General features: G+C 40.8%; 1 pseudogene; it reads right to left on the bottom strand.

Annotated features, from left to right (window-relative positions):
• The window catches only part of LOC122135338, a 45,638-nt pseudogene that overhangs the window by 7,485 nt on the left and 17,728 nt on the right, over positions 1-20,425 (bottom strand).

The following is a 20,425-nucleotide window of genomic DNA, read 5'->3' as shown; positions in this document are numbered from 1 at the left end:
AGAGAGTGGTGGGAACCTTGGGCACGTACCCAGGCCGGGGTCTCAGGACAACGTGAGAGTAGGCCGGCCCGAACACTTACCGAAAATGCTTAGAGGACCCCAACCCTCTTGATGGAGATGAGCGCAATCAGGAGCGCTGTCTTAACTGATAGGAACTTTAACTCAGCTGATTCAAGTGGTTCAAAGAGACCCCAGAGAGACTCCACTTCACAGGTTTGCCTGGTAGAGGGAGATCTAAGCCTGAGTGATAGGGTCTACTACTGCTGGTGGCAGATCACTTAGGTCTCCCTCGTCCCATCCAGGAGCCACACGTAGAGGTTCCTTTCTCAGTTCCGAAAACCAGGTCCAGGTGGGCCAGTATGGCATAACCAGCAGGACCCGTTCCTCGTCCTCCCTGACCTTGCACAGTGTCTGTGTGAGCAGGCTCACTGGGGCAAATGCATACTTGTGTAGAGCCCGGGGCCAGCTGTGTGCCAGTGCATCCGTCCCCAGGGGGGCCTGGGTCAGGTAATAGTACAGCTGGCAGTGGGAGGACTCATGGGAAGCAAACAGGTCAACTTGAGCTTCCCCAAATCAACTCCGAATCAACTGGACCTCCTGGGGATGGAGTTGCCATTCTCCAGGGAAAGTGAGCTTTTTCTTGAGGGCGTGTTGGCTGCATGATTGAGCTTCCCTGGAATGTGGATCGCGCGCAGCGACTCGAGCTGCTCCTCTAGAGGAGGAGATGGCGGGAGAGTTGTGACATGTGACGTGATTGTAGACTGCCCTGTCGGTTGATATACAAAACAGCAGGAGTGTTGTCCGCGCAGACCAACATGTGCTTGTCCAGCAGCAGCAGCCGGAACTGCTGCAATGCTAGATGCACTGCCAGCAACTCCAGACAGTTGATGTGCCAAAGCAGTCGAGGTCTTGTCCAGGACCCCGAAGCTGCCTGCGTGTTGCACTTAGCACCCCAGCCCGTATTGGTGGCATCTGTCGAGACAATGACATGCCGGGACACTTGTTCTAAGGGCACCCCAACCCATAGAAAATCAAGGTCTGATCAGGGGCTGAATAGGTAGAGACACATCGGTGTGATGATAACAAGATGCCCATGCCCATCTCGGGACTCAGGAGTGTAACTGGTGCTGAAGTGGTCTCATATATAGCAATCCAAGTGCCATGACTCCGGCTGCGGATGCCATATGCCACAGGTTGTTGAAAAATGTTTCAGTGGTACCACTGTCCTGCCTCTAAAGGAACTCAGGTAGTTCAGCACCAATTGGGCACATTCGTTGGTAAGATGTGCCGTCATACTCCATACCGAGATAAGAGATTTTCTGCACAGGGGAGAGCTTGCTCTTCTCTCGGTTGACCTGAAGCCCCAACTGAATGAGGTGCCAAAGCACCAGGTCCCTGTGATCACACCACTCCTCTCGTGACTGGGCCATGATGAGCCAGTCATATATATCATAGTGGGGCAAGAGCACCACTGGACTGTGACGAGGAAGGATCAAGACATAAAAATATGCATCCTTTAGGTCGATCACTGCAAACCAGTCCTGGGCTTAAACTCATCGCAAACCAGATGGGCTTAAACGCATTGTTTCTGCGTCATGAGGAGCTTGTGAAGGCCCCAATTTAAGACTCGCAGATCCCGATAGGCCCACCGCTTTCCAATGTCGCAGTGGCACAAAAATGAACAAAAACATAAAAAAACTAGGAAAGATCAAGACACAAAAAAAAACTCCCAACGAAAGCCACCAAACCACGGAGGGACTGGAAACTCCGTACGAGTGGCACCAAAGGGACAATCAATGTCGCAGTGGTGCAGCGATGGGGAGTTGTGATGGGTTGCCTTGAAGGCATTGCTTTCTGAGTCATGACAGAAAAGCTCCCCGTGTCCCCGGAGGGACTGGCCAGAGATACGTGGAGAGGCATTGCATCTCCAAACCACGATCTATTGGCCACTGGAGATAGGGGGCATCATGGGTGAGAGTGAGGAAGCGGTGCATTGCTCAATGTCAACCCACGAGCCTTGCAACCCAGAGGAAAAGGAAGCTGCTCTTTCTTTGAAAATGTGGTTACTGCTGGCCGTTAAACCAGTGGCAGAACAAAACAAAAAGGAAACAAAGGATTCTCCGCCTGGCCCTCCTCCAGGGAAAGGAGCAGCGCTGTCCTCGCAACCTCCTGAAGAGCAGTGTCCCACATCTCCAGGTTGCCTGTGTCAGGTCTGCTTCATCGTCTTCTTGGAGGACTTAACGGCCGGATGTGACACGGGGAGCGCGGCTCTCCTGCGTGGGGTGTGACGCGCCGGCTTCGATGATGTCTCAGTGTGGGGTGGAGACGGCATGGAGGACACAGGAGGACGTCCATGGCTAATGAGCTGGCTGAGACACTGCCCATGATGGAATGGTGGCAGCTGGAGGATCATGTCGGGGCAAGATGTGCTGTATGGCCTCAGTCCACTTTTGTACTGCTGAGAACTGCTGGGCGAAGTCCTCGACAGTGTCGCTGAACAGGCCAGCCTGGGAGATGGGAGCGTCAAGAAAGCATACTTTGTCAACGTCTCTGATCTCAGCCAGGTTGAGCCAGAGATGGCACTCCTGGACCACCAGAGTGGACATCCTTCCTGAGGGATCGCGCCGGGACTTTCGTCGCCCAGAGTCGAAAGAGGGAAACGAGTGGCTTCTGGCTGTAAAAGGGGCCTTCTACGACTTCATCACCTCTTCATAAACCTCCGGGAAGAAAGGAACTGGAGCAGAACGCGGTTGTGAGTTGCGCTCCTTGCCGAGAAACCAATCATCCAGCAGTGAGTGCTCAGGGCTGGGCGGTGTAGTCCACTCCAGCCCGATGCTCATGGTTCCCCGGGCATAGCATGGCTATGTCCAATTCAGCAGTGGCGACAACACCCAAGGGGGGCAGCCCCACAGAAATCTTCATCCTGACTGGGCGTTCACACCAGACATGACTTGTGTGAATCACGCTATTCGCGCGTAGTTGGACACTTGAACATTTTGAGTTTACTCGCTTCATTCACGCATGAAATTCACTTAACCAGTTGAGTTCATGGAGCATTGTGATTCCAATCACCATTTATTCTGATAATTTTCAAAATATTACGGTTATATTGTCATGAAATGTAGTTTTAAAAGTATTTCAGGCAAGAATGTAGTTGTTTTAAATTCAAATATGCAGTTTATTTATAAAGACAGTGTCTTTTTGAAAATGTGTTTGGCTGATTTCGGAGACGAATAGCTCCACACGATCAGCGGGAGCTCAGTCCGCATGTTACCGACGAGCGCAGTCTCAACTCAGCTAGTCCTTCTGACATTTGCCGCTGGCTCTGATGTCGCAAATTTTTCAACTCACGCGATTCACGTGAATCACGTGTTACGTGCTTTAAAACGCCCGAAACGCTCAATTCGCACCGCCTCATTCATACAAAACCCAACTAAGTATTACCACTACCTTCCATTCACTTAACAACAAATAAATCACTCTCAACAAACCATTCACTCACGTCTTGAACGAACCCTGGGCCATTAGAGGCTGACAGCCCATTCCCAGATGCTGCGATCGATATCTGATCCTCCAGCGGCACACCGAATGACACGCTGGGACTGCTGTGAGATGGCCCAGCAGAATCACTCGGCAGCCGCACAGAACATGCACTGCGGGAGGAGTCAGAGGTCCATGGGGCGTGGTCTGGCGGAGAAGCTCTCAATGTAACCCTCAAATCTTCCAGAGCACTAATGGCCCATCTCTCAAGAGGAGTGGAGCAGACCCCTCTGTCACTACCTGTCCCAGTTCCTCTGTCACTACCTGTCCCAGTTTCTCTGCCACGAGGAGAGAAACTGGGACAGGTAGTGACAGAGGAGTCTGCTCCACTCCCCTTGAGGAGAGAGATGTGATCGCACCGATGCCATGGTCATATGCCCACAATAGAGGCATGACTCATCCACGAGACAGGGACACTGCTGTAACGTGCCATAACACTGACCAGGAATGGCCTCTCGCACACAAAGATGAAATGGCTTTGTAGTAAGTTGGATACCATGTATTACTCAGCTCAGAAGCAAAAATCTAATGAGTGGATGCATGCTGTCGCCTTATATACCCATGGGCTTATATGTGCATGGGGAGTGGCTCAGCATACAAAATCCACTAGCCAATTCTCATTGGCATTTACTCTTAAACTCAGAGATGATTGGGCTCCCAAGTTAGACCCTTAATGTCATCACAACATAACTCCTAGTGACTGACAGATAGGGAACCCAATTTAATGATATCTTAACCAACTTCTGTTATTATTCTCTGTTAACACATACTATTTTTGCTTTTGCTATTACTATTATTATTATTTTAATGTATTTTTTTTTAATTATTATTGATTTTTTTTGTTATTTATTTTCTTTCTTGTTTAATTTTCTTTCTCTATATGTGTATGTATATGAAAATGTACATTTATGTGTATTTAAGTTATTATTATTTACTATTTTTGTTTTAACATCAAGCAAAAAAAACTTCTTATGAGATTATATTATTCTTACTAACTACCAAAAAAATTAAAAAAAAAAACACAAAAAAAAAAATTATGCACTAATGTTAAAATTTTGGTCAGCACTGATAAGCCAATGATTGTTATCATATTATGACTGTTAACTGACCATAATATGGCAATAATTTACATTTTATACTGTTTTGTAGAAAATTAAATTTAAGCAAAATAAACCGCTAAAAACTAAAATCAGTATCTTTAAATGCAAAAATTAATTCAGCCGTCACCTTCCATCTTATATAAATGAAACATTAATAGTGTTTTTAAAGATGAACTTGAGTGGTAGATGATGGGTAAAATAAATAATCAAAAATCCAATAAATATCCAATATTGACTGATACCAATCAATTAAAAAAATTCTAAAATCAGCTGATGACCAGTATATTACAGATATAAGGTGCAGTCATTTATCACTGCTGAAATTTTGCTGATGAAATCCAGTAATTTCAATCAGAATTTACCAAGTTTCACATGAGGGACAAAAGGGTTTTAAGTTGGTAAAGCAAATTTGCCACAGTGACCAACAAAAATCTGCTTGGTTTGAAAGTGACTTATGTGTGAGCCATCCTTTCATACATTGCTATGCTATTACACTATTGATAATAAGCAATATATTTATTTGAATATTAGAATATTAGAATTTATTAGAATTTATGTTGATATTTATATATATATATATATATATATATATATATATATATATATATATATATATATATATATCTCAACATAAATTCTGGGTGCTGCATTACACTTTACAAAAATTTCAGAATCATCACAAGATGCTGTTTCTTCATAATCTAGGAAGTGTCTCAGCCTTGCAGTGGACAGCTACGGCCTTGGCGCTCTCCCAGATGTGCAGAAAGCGTCTTATGAGGAGATCACTAGGCGTGGTGCCGTCTACAAAGAACAAGTCGTGATGTTCAAACTCTGCATCTGTGAAGCGCTGACCTTCATAAATCTTCTTATTCAGTCGCACAACATCTGTAACATTGTGCTGGCAAAAGTAGGAAAAGTACGCTTCTGGAGTGTGGAGTGGATAACATGAAAGAGCCAAAATAGTCATCAGTTCAGAAGTGAGTTCAGTCCACTCAGTAAGAGATTCTCATTGTTGCCATGAAGGGTACTAAAGCACAAATACTACAGTCAGTTTTTTCTCTTATTGTTGTGCAACAGTTTGAAGATTATCTTGCCTGCAAGTTAGTGAAAGTTGGTATTGTGAGATTTATTTTAATTATTTTATGTGTAAATTGTTATATAATATAAATGGGATAATCTGGTTTGTTTATGTATGTGACATGATGGACAGGTTGGCGTGATGACATGCTCAGTGAATTGGCACAATGACATGCGCAGTGGATGCCACTTGAGACTGGGCTATTCGCGGGTGTGTCGAGGGAGCGAGACATGTGATGCGAGCTGTGAGTTGAATTCATTCCTGAGCTCTGACAAATAAAAGGCAGTAAAGTTCCATTTAATGTGTATGCCTGCATTATTTCGACGGACCCATTCTCAAGAGACTGGAGTTTCTTCCTATGGTCTACAGCCCCTCTTACATTTCTGGTGACAGCGGGTTTGGACGACGTGCACAACGCGTGAGTGAACTTTCTCTTCGATGGGTATTAAATGCGATGGATGTGGCATCACGATGCTGGAAACTGATATCGAGTGCAAGATTTCAGCTTTCTGTTATCTGTGACGTCTACTTTGCTTTGTGTTTCAACCATGGACACATTTGTTTGTGCATTTTTTCACAGCAGTGCCTGATCATACATTACGGCGTCAGTTGGACTGGGAACTTTAAAGAAACAGGATGATGTGAACTTCATAGGGTAATCTGTGAACAATAGTGTAAAACTGAACAATAGTGAATGAAGCAGACTCAGCACGCAGTTTGCCTGGCACAAGTATTTCACATGCAGTTCAGCGCTTTAACCCTTGTGCATTGTTCAAATTCACTACCCTTTCGTTATGTTCGTGGATGAAAACATCCACTAAATTAAACTGCTGTAAAAATGTATCAGATAAATTTTTTTTTTTTTTCAAATTTTTTTGCATAAATTTATTAATCAACCTCAGTCCTGATCAAAACTACCAAATGTTTAAAAAAAATCCAAGATTTTAACTCTTTATTACCAAGTTCATAAATGATGTCACTGATTTGGGAAAAAAAAAAAAACACACAAAATGACATATTTTCAATATAAAAAGTGATTGTGGACTGGATTTTTTTTTTACCTTTTATCACAGTCTTGAGCATGTCAAAGATTAGTAACAACTTTGGCTTTGATGCATTGTTAGTTTTGGTGCAGCATTAGATTTTAATTTTTTCTCCCTAATTTGTTGTTCGTGGCTGTTTTTTGCCCCATTGACTTCCATTATAAACGACATTTTTTGATTGCAAAGCCATGACACCATATAATCATGCATTCTTGATTGTTTGTGGTTTTCCCTTTTGGTAAGAGGTAAAATTTGTTATTTTTACAGTTGACCACTAGGTGGGACCATTAACCCTTTAGATAGGCCTGTGCAAAAAAAAAAGGCTTAGTTTCTGGCTTGTATATGGAGTTATATGGAGTATAACAGCAAATTATAGTGTTTCTGTGTGTGAGAGATTCTTGGATTGTTGGTGGTTTTCCCTGTTGGGAAGAGGGAACATTTGTTATTTTTTTACAGTTGATCACTAGGTGGGACCATTAACCCTTTAGATAGGCCTGTGCAAAAAAAAAAGCTTAGTTTCTGACTTGTATATGAAGCTATATGGAGTATAACAGCATATTATATTGTGTGTGTGTATGTGAGAGAGAGAGAGAGAGTGTGTGTGAGAGAGACCTTTGCGCTCTTACCTTGATGTATTTGAGAAAATCAAAATGTACACCTCTCTCTCTCAGAACTACATGGAGTACACAAATTTGTAATTATGCACCTGCTGCCTTTTAATGGTGGTGATAAGTATAGACTAAAACAAAAGCAAAGTACGTGGATTTAAACACTTGCATGCCATCCTGCTGGTCATTTGATGGTGAGAAGAGCAGCAAGCAACATGAGAAAGGGCTTGACTTGTACCAAAGTTTTAGAAATGATTATGCAGCTTGACCCCTCCAGCGAGCTGCAGCTTATTTGAAGTTGGTATGGCATTTTGGTTCATAATACATTATGGTTCATAAATCTGATGCAAAGTAGATTTTTTTTTTTACAGGATTTTAAGGTTTTAAACTGGCTTTACCATTAAGAAAATACAAGCATTTCACACATAGGCCTTCCGTACTTTTCACAATCAAATGGCAGCAGGTGCATAAACACACTTCTTTTTTTATTGTTTACTCCATGTAGTTCTGAGAGCTGAGGTGCATATTTGGATTTTTTTCAGATACATCAAGGTAAGTGCACAAAGGTCTCTCTCACACTCTCTCTTTCACACACACACACACACACACACACTATAATTTGTTGTTATACTCCATATAACTCCATATACAAGCCAGAAACTAAGCCTTTTTTTGCACAGGCCTATCTAACGGGGTTAATGGTCCCACCTAGTGATCAACTGTAAAAAATAAATTTTACCTCTTACCAAAAGGGAAAACCCACAAACAATCAAGAATGCATGATTATATGGTGTCATGGCTTTGCAATCAAAAAATGTCGTTATAAATGGAAGTCAATGGGGCAAAAACAGCCACGAACAACAAACTAGGGAGAAAAAATTAAAATCTAATGCTGCACAAAAACTAACAATGCATCAAAGCCAAAGTTGTTACTAATCTTTGACATGCCCAAGACTGTGATAAAAGGTAAAAAAATATCGAGTCCACAATCACTTTTTATACTGAAAATTTGTCATTTTGTGTGTTTTTTTTCCCCAAATCAGTGACATCATTTATGAACTTGGTAATTAAAGAGTTAAAATCTTGGATTTTTTTTAAACATTTGGTAGTTTTGATCAGGACTGAGGTTGATTAATAGATTTATGCAAAAAATTAGAAAAAAATATTTATCTGATATATTTTTACAGCAGTTTAATTTAGAGGATGTTTTCATCCACGAACATAACGAAAGGGTAGTGAATTTGCCCACAGTGTATTGTTAAGTTTTTGAAAATTTTCTAAGCATTTTCCCAAAATATGTGTCAAAATAAGATTTGTCACCAAAAATCATTCCGTTAGCTGAAACACAGAGAAAGTTGTGGCCAAAATAAGACTCAACTTTACCCCCTAGAGGACGAAAACGTCCCCAACAACACATAAGGGTTAAAGAACATTTTCCGCCAATTTTTTTGAGCGACGGGAAAGAAGATTTTCTCCACTGGTGCAGACAATTTGAAGTGGTCTGTGGAGGCTAGCGCTGATTTTGATAACACAAGGTTAGCAAAGTTTTTGCCAACTTGTCTTGGTTGTACTGCTTTTAACTACTGGGACAGTTTGCCTAGTGACATTAAGAAAGACTATAAACAAGTGAAAGAAAAATGAAAGCTGTTTTTGGCAAACAAGTTTATCTGTCCACATTTCAAAGTTATGTTAATGCATGAACACGTGGTGGATGAAACTTTTCCCACATACAAGTCTAATGCAAAGAATGGAGAAAAATGCAGACGTTTTGTTGCTGGAATTGAACCTTATCTACAGCTTTTCATACATGAACAAGGTGTAGATACAATATATAACACTCAAACAAACCCACCAGGGGCGGACTTACCCATTAGGCAAAGGTAGGCGACTGCCTTGGGCCCCCAAAAGCCAAGGGCCCCCTAATGCTTTTCATATAGGAGGTGCGCATTAAGCGCGGACACGCGAACGGTTGCTGTTTACGGTGTTTATGCACGACAATCGTCTGCGCGTCCGAGTTGAACGTGCTTCTTGTGTATCCAGCTTGTCGCAAAATAAAATTGAATGCATCTAAAGCTGACTGCCGCACGAGCGCGAGGTCCCTCTTTCCCAGCGCGCGCGCACACTTCTCTAACCACGACAAAAAAACGACCTAAAGGATCTACCCATTCAAATAAAACAAAAACAATATGCTTCTCTAATTTTACATGTATAGCTGAAATCACAGCACAGCTATTGTCTTCAAGCTATTCTGTAGCCTATTTGATTTTTATCAGACGACGGCACGATTAAAAAACAGGATTTTTTTGTGCAGATTAACTTCTCGGAAGGGAGAGCTGGTTAGTCTTAATGGGTCGCGTTTCAGTCACTATTTCATATTCATCCGGTTGTCTGACAACAAACAGTCAAATGTATCAATGAAAACAGTTTTGAGAATTTTGCTGCATCAAAATACAGTATGTGGCACAGAGAGGCAAACAAATGTAATAATAAATAATAAATGTACATTTTGCATGTTCAGAAGTGAGCTGCCCTGTCGTGCGAAAATGCAAACAGGTTTGTGTAAAGTGCTCAGTGCAAAGAAAGAGAAGTAATAGGAAGCTAGTATTTCTGTTTTTTTTTTCATGTGTCTAATAGACATGAACAGAGTTCTTTGAAAAAACATCTATGACCTATGAAACATGTTTACTCTTCATGCTCGGTTAACTATGGTTTCACTAATAATAAACATTTATTGCATAAAGGATCATTATTTGTCCATGCCCATGTTGATTAGATTAAAAACTTGAAGGCCCGGTTTCACAAACAGGGCTTAGCTTAAGCCAGGATTTAATATATTTAAGCAAATTTTACAAAAATGCCTTAAAAGAAAGTGTTACAGGTGTGCATCTTGACACAGAACAATACGTTTTAAGATATGTCAGAGCAAGATATTTTCAGCTGAGACAGCTCAAACACATGCATTTTAGTCTGGGACTAGCTTAAGCCTTGTCTGTGAAACCATGGGGAAATATTAATTTAAGGTACATTTAGAACAGATAAAAATGTGCGATTAACTCATGACAATCATGCCATTAATCGTGATTATATATTTTTAATTAATTGACAGCAAGTTAAAATGACTAAAATAAAATGTAGGCTTACGCTGGTAACTCACATTTTCATTTTACCTGATAAAGTACCATTTATGAGTTGAGCTGTTTTGTTTAGAGCTGTTACCAGGGAAACCACTATATTTCTGTCTCCAAAAGCACCTCCTACTGGCAGAGAATGAATGTGCATTTTCAATAATCCAGTCTGCAGTTTTTGTTCAGACCAATGCGAATATTCACCCACATAAATCTGTTTTAAATAATATAATAATTTATACTTCTGACTCATCCCAGAAATATAAAGTTTCAGTTGTGAGGTTTATCATTTTATAATTTATTTTGTTTTATGTTAAAACTAAAAAAAAAACGGTAAATCAATTTCTATTTCGTGGTCTACAACATGAAATAATAAAAGTATCTGCTAAATGAATAAATTTAAATGAAAGAATCCCATTAGAACATGTACATAAAAAATGTAGAAACATTGGACACAACAATGTGGCACCATTGTGCAGCAGCAAGCATCACAACAAAAAAAGGACCTCGAGGGTTGATCTAGGTAAATGTGTGCAAATGTATAGGGCCCCATTCCTGTATTTGCCTGGGGCCCCCAATTCACTAAATCCGCCCCTGATTCGCTCTGCAGATTGAACAGGCACACCAAGCCAGCAAGGTACTGCTGCCGTCTCACCTGCAACAGTGGACTTCCTCAGCAGCAGGAGTTTTCCTGGATCTACCCTCAACGTTCTGTCAGGACAGATAAGGACCCAAGAGCGGATGAGGCTGAAAATTGTAACTTTATTAACAGAAGGCGAAGGCCTAACGTCCAAAAAAACAAAAACCCAACTCAGGAAAAAAAAAAAAAAAAAAAAAAAAAAAGGCTCAGTCTTAACTTCCAACTGCACAGCGGGCAGGTAATGCGCTCAGCCTCCGTGAGCGCCAGGAGAGGAAGGGCAACGAATCCAAAACGGGAGACAGGAGAGTGGTCGAGCAGACGGGGTGTCAAGTGAGGTGCAGACAGGGCTGAGAACGGCGGGCAGCAACAAGGTCAAAAACAGTCCAGGTCGAGAACCAGAAGAGCAGTCCGAAAACCTCTGAGTGCAAAGCACACATTACACCAACCGTGCAGACAAACCATCGAGCGTACTGACCAGAAAGGAGGAACAGGACAGAACCGAAGCCAAAACGCCCAAAGATCACAGAACACACTGACAAGGAGGAGTGAAATCAAGCAGAATAAATAGGGTGAGTAACGAGATAGAGGGAACAGGTGCATCAGACAAGCCGCAGCCTAGATTGTTGAGCGAGATCAGCTGGCGCTAGAGTGAAGGGAAGAAAAACCAGAGAAAATAGATTAAAATCAAAGAGAGAGAAAAAATGGAAACAAAACGAATAAAAGCGTAGAAAAATGAGCAGAAACGAAAAAAAAAAATAAAAAAAGTAAAATAAAAGGAAGAAAAAAAGGACAGATCATACCCGAGTCCTGACACGTTCTTCCACAGACTGTACCTACCTCTCCCTGCTCCACGATGTCTACAGTACTTTCTGCGGTTCACTCAGCTACATCAGGGGATTTCATGAAACTTCAACGGACCCTGGAATGTTTGACAGAGAGAGTGGATCAACTTCTGCTTGAGATGAACAGGCAGAGGTATGATGGTAGATACACTTCTTCACTGGATCGACTGCATCGCAGTCTTACCCCGGACGATTCACGTGGGCGCACATCAGAACATTGCAGGTATGACAGACATTCATATACTGACTGTGACTTTTTTATAAGCGAAGTAGACCATAATACAGAGATACGAGTGGTGATAGGGACTATTACAAACACACAGATATGAGGGCTATCGTGATCAACATCCTAGGATGTCACCAGAACATGGACAGTGCATTACAGCTCGGGACACTCTGGATCATGCTTCTTGTTAAGACAATGGTCAAGGCGACAGGTCATCAGACGGCTACTCAAAGCGACGGAGTCATTGGTCTCCAAGTCCTGGTCACGTGCGTTTTCAGTCTCCTTCACGTGTTCATCGACGCCAGGGAAACTATCAGTAGTTGACAATGAGGGCCAATTGGCAACTGCTATGAACACCAGGCCCATTGGTAACATTGTTGAACATCATGTGACTTCAGACACTGGTCAGGCCATGACACAAAATGTGGCACTTGTCATCAAAGACACAATAGTCCATGCATTCATTGATACTGGTGCTGATGTTTTTCTTATTAGTGAAGATTTCAGAATGTCTACTCCTACATTGCGTCAAAGATTCTTGGTGAAACAGTTTATACCTCTGAAATCCATTTCTGGTGACACTTTAGATTCAGTGGGTTCATTGTCAGCGAATGTCACTCTGGGAAAGCGTACAGTGTCACATTCATTTCAAGTGATCAGAAATTGCTCAAAAGCACTGGTACTTGGTTGGGAATTTTTGTCTATGCACAAAATTGTGATTAACATACAGAACATGACTTTTCAGCTAGGTGAGGACTCCATATCCTTTATGGTGTAGATCAGCATTCCCTTAAACTTATGGATGTGACAGTGTGTACCACTACGGTTGTTCCTGCTCTGTCAGAGGCTGTAATCACTGCAAAACTTGCATCACCCCACCAGAGGTGGGTAGTAACGGGTTACATTTACTTCGTTACATTTACTAGAGTAAAATTTTTTGGTAACTAATACTTTTGGAGTATATTTAAAGATGGGTACTTTTACTTAAGTACATTTTTAGTGAAAAAAAAAAAATATATTTTTACTTCGTTACTGTGGGCCACGCTCCTCTTGTTACTTTATCTTAATGCAGTACAAGTTATAAATGCTTCAGTTTATTCCAAATGCGCCGTCTACTTTTCTCTTGGCGATGAGCAATGCCCATTCGCGAACGATTCATTCTTTTTAGTCAGTTCTGTTCAAAAGCTTGATCAAACCAGTTAGCAAACCAGTGAATTGGTTCATGAATCATTTTGAATGATTCATTCAGTTCCCTGCTGCACGCGCTGAGCGGTCTGAAGCGGTTCACTCAGAGTTGTAACAGAAAGTTTAAGAACATCAAGAGCGTTGAAGACGTGGCTTTGGATCTACAGTCAGTTGAAAGCAAATCTGCAAAGGCTATTGTTTGCTAGCGATAAAGATCTTTATTAGATGAACAGCGTGTGCTGTCTACGATTCAACAGGTATAACTTAGATAGGCTACATTCGATTACAGTACATGATACCACTATGGCATTACCAGTTTGTTGTACGTGTAACTTATAAATTAAATACAATGTATAATTTTTACATTAAGTAAGCTGTCACAGAGTATGAAATGAATACCCTCCAAACCCATGTTAGCTCAGTTCCAGGAGGAATGCCTTTACCTAGACACAATTAATATTGATATTTCCACAATATTTACATTTGCAGAAATATACATTTGTTTACATTTTGAAGAACAGATTTAACAATATCCTTAAAAGTTCACACTCTTCATGTTAACAAATGTCACCCAACCCATCCGTCATACAACTACTTTTAATTAACTATTTCAGAGGTTATTTATACATAATATACTTTAAAATAAAATATAAATCAATTACCAAAATTAAAAACATCATCAACTGTCACTCCAGTTTTCAGAGTCATATGATCCTTCAGAAATCATTCTAATATACTGATTTGCAGCACTGGAAACAGTTTTGATGCTTAATATTTTTTGGAACCTGAGACAGTTTGTTTAGGATTCTTTGATGAATAGAATAGAAAGCTTAAAAGAACATCATTGATAGTAAATCAACATATTGGAATGATTTCTGAAGGATTATGTGACACTGAAGACTGGCGTAAAGGCTGATGGGAAAAAAAGAAATAATATATGTATATATGCCTGGAAGGGTATGTATATATATATATATATATATATATATATATATATGTTATATATATATATATATATATATATATAATATAGTATATATATATATATATATTATCGTTGGAAAGTTCTAATACACCTAAATTAATAACTGTCACCCGTCCCCTCTGTGGGACACCTACGTTTACTTAACTATTTTACAATTAAATCCTAATCTAATCATGACAAACTATATATCGTTGGAAAGTTCTAAGACTCCTATATAAACATTTTACCACTGTTTTTTTGTTAAAAATGATGTAGGAAAAGTAATAGATTAATTTATGACAAGAGTGCACCTCAAAAATCTACATCATAATAACAGGAGTTCTGACCTTTGTTGAAAAAAAAGTCTTCTTCATTGCCTTTTTCTCTATCACACTTTTGAAATCATCAGAAATTATATATCAATTGAAAACTTAAAATCTAAAAATTCATCTTTTGAAGACCATTTTAAAATCAGACATTGCATTACCATGAAAATTGTACATCAAAATCATGTTACAAAATGTTTTCATTCATGAATTATAAAAATGTAAGTTTGGATCATGCACTTTCACGTCTATGTTCAAAAATGTAAGTGACAGTTAAAGGGGTTAAGTAACTATTCAGACTATTACTTTTACTTTTACTTGAGTAAATATTTCTATAAGTACTTTTACTTTTACTTGAGTACAGTTTTTGGGTACTCTACCCACCTCTGCACCCCACACGGGTTTGCAGCCAAATGGATACACAGGTGTGTTTGAGCCTTACTATCGTGAAGACTCCAAGATAGGATTTGCATGGACTGTGACAAAAACAGATAAGGGTTCAATTTAAGTGAAGGTAGTCAATCCCTCTGCAGATGACATTTCTCTGTACTGTGGTACTCCTATTGGTACTTTTCATGTAATTTCTGAGAGAGATCAGGATGTATTTTGATCATTGAGAAAAGTGTGAACAATGTAAATGCTCAAAATGTGTTTGTGTCAAGTCCAGTGTCAATGTCCAAGTCACCTGTGCTGCCAGATCTCTCTAATACTGAGCTATCTGTGACATGGCAAAAGAGTCTGACAGATTTGCTAATCTCTTTTTCTGATGTTTTCAGTCAACATGATCAGGACTAGGGTAGAATCAGCGTGGTTACCCACAAAATCAAGACCATAGATGATACTCCCATTTCCCAGCGAGGGTACAGGACTTCTCCTGCTCTCAAGGCAGAGATTCACCGTCAGGTAGAAAAACTCAAAGCACAAGATATACTAGAGCAGGGGAGGCCCACAGAGGCATCCAATCTGTCCCGCAGGATGATTTAAACAATAATATAAAATAATAAAAAAACATAATTTTAAAAATTAAATAGTGTATTCACTACAATAATTTATTTTGAATATAAAGTGGAACAAATTGCTTATTTACGCAATTATTATGCCACGAGAGTCAGGACACCTAACATATGTGTTTTAAAGCGGCACCAGAAACTCGAGCAGCAGTAGGATATGATGATGCTGCGTTATAACTTATGCCTGTGTGGCAATTTTCTGGTGATTTTAAACATGTCCATAAGAACACATTTGACCTGGAAGGGCGGATAGGCTATTTAAGGAGAAAGGGAAAAAAAGGTTTTGTAATCTAGGTAGGCTATGTTTAATCAGAACTCGTAGCTGTTGTAAATGTGTGCAATATTAAACGACATTGTGATGCACTTGACAGCTTCACATGGAGAAAGTAAATGAGCAAGGAGTGTGCAGTATTCATCGTGTACTAATATCCTAACTGTTTTTTTAATGATGTGCGAGCTGACATTTTGTAACTTTGCAAAAAAACAAATAAACACATCATGAGAGTTTTTCAGTGCTGGATAAAGGCTATCAGATTACAATACAATTCAATATATGAGGGCAAAAATGACCTGTAAAAAATTTTGTTTTTAATATTTATGTCATGATAGTTAAGTAATGTCTAACTACAACAAGAGTGTTGCATTCCCGAATGTCAGCGCGATCGCAAATTAATTGATTTTATACAACAGCTTAACAAACAAGATGCTAGTATTAAGTGTGTTATATTAGTCACAGTGCTGTCTGTTTATCTCTGTATTGGCAAGAAAAAGTTTTTAACAAAGCCGATTTAACAAAGACCAATTGTGTGTCTCCGAGCAGCACTGTGTATTTTGTTACTGAATGAATCTGTGTTTTTGAACAAATCATTTGAGTCAATGTTTCAGTGGCCCATTCATAAAGACAAGAGTCAATGGATCACCCACTGGCAGCTTTAGTGTCATATTTATTTATTTATGACAGGCTTAAACCAACCAAGGTGCTATTTCAAAAACTCTGCAAAAATATGACAATCACTGTATATATATATATATATATATATATATATATATTAGTGGTGGGCATAGATTATTTTTTTTATATCTGGGCATAGATTAGATCTAGATTAATCTCACTGTAATCTTGGAATTAATCTAGATTAATCTAGATTGAAATGGCTCATTTGAATTCTGCCGAAGGCATTCAAATTATGTTCAATAAGATGTACTTGTTAGTACTGATAGAGCTGTGCTGCACTCAAACATAATAGTTTTACGAAGACTCTTCCCCTGCGCTACATTGCTTGGCCTGGCATCTTCCGCATTAGCTAAGGAATGCTTTGCGTTTAGGTGGTACTTGAGACTGGAAGAACTCCTACAGTAAACTAATTCCGCATTGCACAAGTTGCAAACAACCTTACGCCTGTTTCACACATACTCTGTCTGCAGTGCGTATGCGTTGCATTTTTTTGGGGGGTTTTTTACGCACCCATGTTAACGGATTCCAGCATTCACGCGGTTGTGGTCCGTCAGTGCGTTCCAGGAGCGGTGCGTCTGCAGCAGTGCAGCGATCGTTATACCGAGTCTATTTTTGGTGTGCTGCATGCGCTGAATTAAAATGACAGCGCATTGTTCGCGGTAAAAATTAACATGGATTGACACGGAAATGCAGTAATTTCACAATAAATGTATACTAATTAAAGCCTACTGTGTTTCACACGCAACACATGGGTTTTGGCTAGGTTTAAAACAAGAAAAAGAGCACCTTTAGATAAACGAGGCAACATGATATAGGCCTATGCACTTTAATGGAAGCAGAAAAACAAAGTTCATTAAGAACCGTGCGATTGCTTGTAATAAAGATTTAAATGCAAAAGGCATGAGAGTCGACTGTTTCTGTCAGCGGTGCTTTAATTTTAAATATTTGCGATATCCCAACAAGAAAAGTAGGCTAATTGTTGTGTTTAAATGTTTTGCAGCTTGCTTGAGCAGCTTTTTTTTTTTTTTTTTTTTTTTTTAACATGGTTTGAAATATAGAATGATGAACAAATGTTGTGTTTGTGGACTAAACAGCCGCGGATCAGTAGCGGACTGCAAACGCGTCCTGTGTGAAAGCACAATGAGTCCGTGCTGGACTGCATACGCACTGCAGATGGAGTATGTGTGAAACAGGAGTGAGCCTTGTCGAGGTTTTTTTTTGGGAAGCTTGGTAATTTCACAGTAGGCATACAGACAGGTTCGAAGACTCGTTCTCGCCCCCTACAGTGCAATTCGTCTAGGTATACATCCGCGCTAAACTATCACGGTGAAAGTCATCATAGCTTGCGTAGTATAGACCCAGCTCCCAACCCAACATTGAGAATAGATTAACGGCGATATTTTTTTATCGCCCGATAAGAGTGTCACGTTAACGCAGCACGTTAACGCCGATAACGGCCCACCACTAATATATATATATATATATATATATATATCAGACATTATATACAGACATTTTGTGCCAATATTGCACATCCCTAAAAGAACCTAGCATCATCTTTAAAAATGGTTTCCTATATTTTTTTGTAAATTACATTGTAGTTTGTATGGTTAATATTAATGTAATTGTGAGCAAACTAGTGTTTAACAAAAGGTAATTCTGCCCACACAAGGAGGCATTTTCTCCAAAAAAACCCCCAAAAAAAACAGTCTGTCTTATTACTAAATTTCATTAAGCAAATGTATCAAACAACCGAAAAAATATTCAGGTAATCAGTGCTTACCTACACATGTAGTGTGTGTGCGTGTGTGTGCACGTGTAAGAATGCATGTTACCGCTCACTGATGTGTGGCCGCATTGTGGGGCATCACACACGTACCTACCTCGACTGAACGAAAATGGTCCACTTACGACAAAGAACTGTAGGCAATAGTTTGGTCATTCAGACATTTTCGTCACTACTTGAGTAACTGCCCTTTTACAGTTGTCACCGATCACAAACCTCTTGTTGGCCTGAGAAATTTGAACTGATATTGATCCCACGGGACGTAGAGGTCGGTGGGCTATGGAGCTTGATCCATATGAATGGGTGATCATCCACAAAGATGGCAACAGACAGACTAATGCGGATGCCACGTCTTGTATTCGTGTAGATTCATCTGGAACTCCGACACCTCACACACAGAAAGTATCCATTCAAACAGATGACTTGCCTCTCACTTCTCAGACTGTTTTGTTGGTGCCAGTGGTACAGAAAGTCAACCTAAGGTGGAGTCACAAATTTGTCTGACTGAATTTGAAATCGATGATGGTTCATCTGAGTCTACTGTGCAGATGCTGTGTACCTCTTTGGGTGATGAGGAAAAGAACATTGCATACTATCAAAAACAGATGCTTTGCTTTCACAGGTCTATAGTTGGGTTGAAAATCAAGAGACCTAATCTTAGACAAGTAAAGGGGAAATTGAGACAATTTTGGTGGCAGGTTCCCCATATGGTGTTGAAGGGTGGAGTGTTGTACAACCTGTAGTGCTCCAGGTAAACCCCAAACTTATCAGGTGATCATTCCTGATGTTCTCATTCAGGACATGTTACACTATTTGCATGCTGATCCCTGTTCTGGACACTACAGTGCTGAACGTACACTGAAGAGAGCTCAGAGTTTGTGTTTTTGGCCAGGAATGAGAAGTGTCATTGAACAGCATTGTGATTCGTGTGAAGCTTGTGAATCTCGGAAAAAGCCTGTTCCTCAGTGAAGGGTACCTCTCCAGTCTATTAGTGCTGTACAACCTTTCAGTTTGTGTGTACTGATATCACAGAATGTCCCGGTTAAGTATGGTAACCCTCATTCCCTGAAGGAGGGAACGGAGACGTCACGTGACCGACAAATTGGGATAAAGTCGACAGACCAATCTACCTCGAGTGTAAACTAAAAGAGCCAATGCACATTGGCATGCAATTATTGCATCCATCTGCCGCTGATCACAGCGTGAGTATAATAAGGCAGCAGCATACTAGGTTTTCACTGAGGAGCCAAGCCGGTGACCCGGCGGCTCAGCGGTAGTACAGCAACCATGGCGACGGGACTTGACATCTCCGTTCCCTCCTTCAGGGAACGAGGGTTACCATACGTAACCGAGACGTTCCCTTTCAGTCGGTCACTCTCGACGTCCAATGGTGACCGACAAATTGGGTTCCCTACCAAAGCGACATGGGTGCTGCCCCTTCCAGTGCCCTGTGCGAGCCGCCTGCGCCCCTATTTGGTGTAGGCCGGGGCTCGGAACGAGTAGTTCTTCTCACCACTGTCAAAGCACTACCTCACTGGGTGAGATTGGATAACACTGGGAAAATGTACCCGTTCCACTTGGAACAGGGACGCTGCGGAAGCCCCATTCTTCCCGAAGGAGTTTTCGGGAAGGATGGGGAGAAATTTGAGGTAATTAAAACCCTCTTGGGAAGGCAGAAGTCTGCCGGGGAAACATGGGCTCTAAGGCTATACCGTGGACTATACACATACGAGTACTGCTTAGGTCTCAAAGACAGAGCAAGGCTAGGGCTGGGTCTGCCTCCTCCAGGGGCAGTGCTTGCAGGTTCACCACTTGGTCTATGAAGGGTGTAGTGGGAACCTTGGGCACGTAGCAGGGCCGGGGCCTCAGGATTACCTGGGAGTCAGCCGGCCCAAACTCTAGGCACGAATCGTCAACTGAAAATGCATGCAGGTCCCCTACCCTCTTGATGGAGGCCAGTGCAAGCAGTAGCAGGATTTTTCAATGAAAGAAACTTT

This window comes from Cyprinus carpio, chromosome A2 (assembly GCF_018340385.1).
Source record: "Cyprinus carpio isolate SPL01 chromosome A2, ASM1834038v1, whole genome shotgun sequence".
NCBI lineage: Eukaryota > Metazoa > Chordata > Actinopteri > Cypriniformes > Cyprinidae > Cyprinus > Cyprinus carpio.
This window is presented reverse-complemented; position numbering and strand designations above follow the sequence as displayed.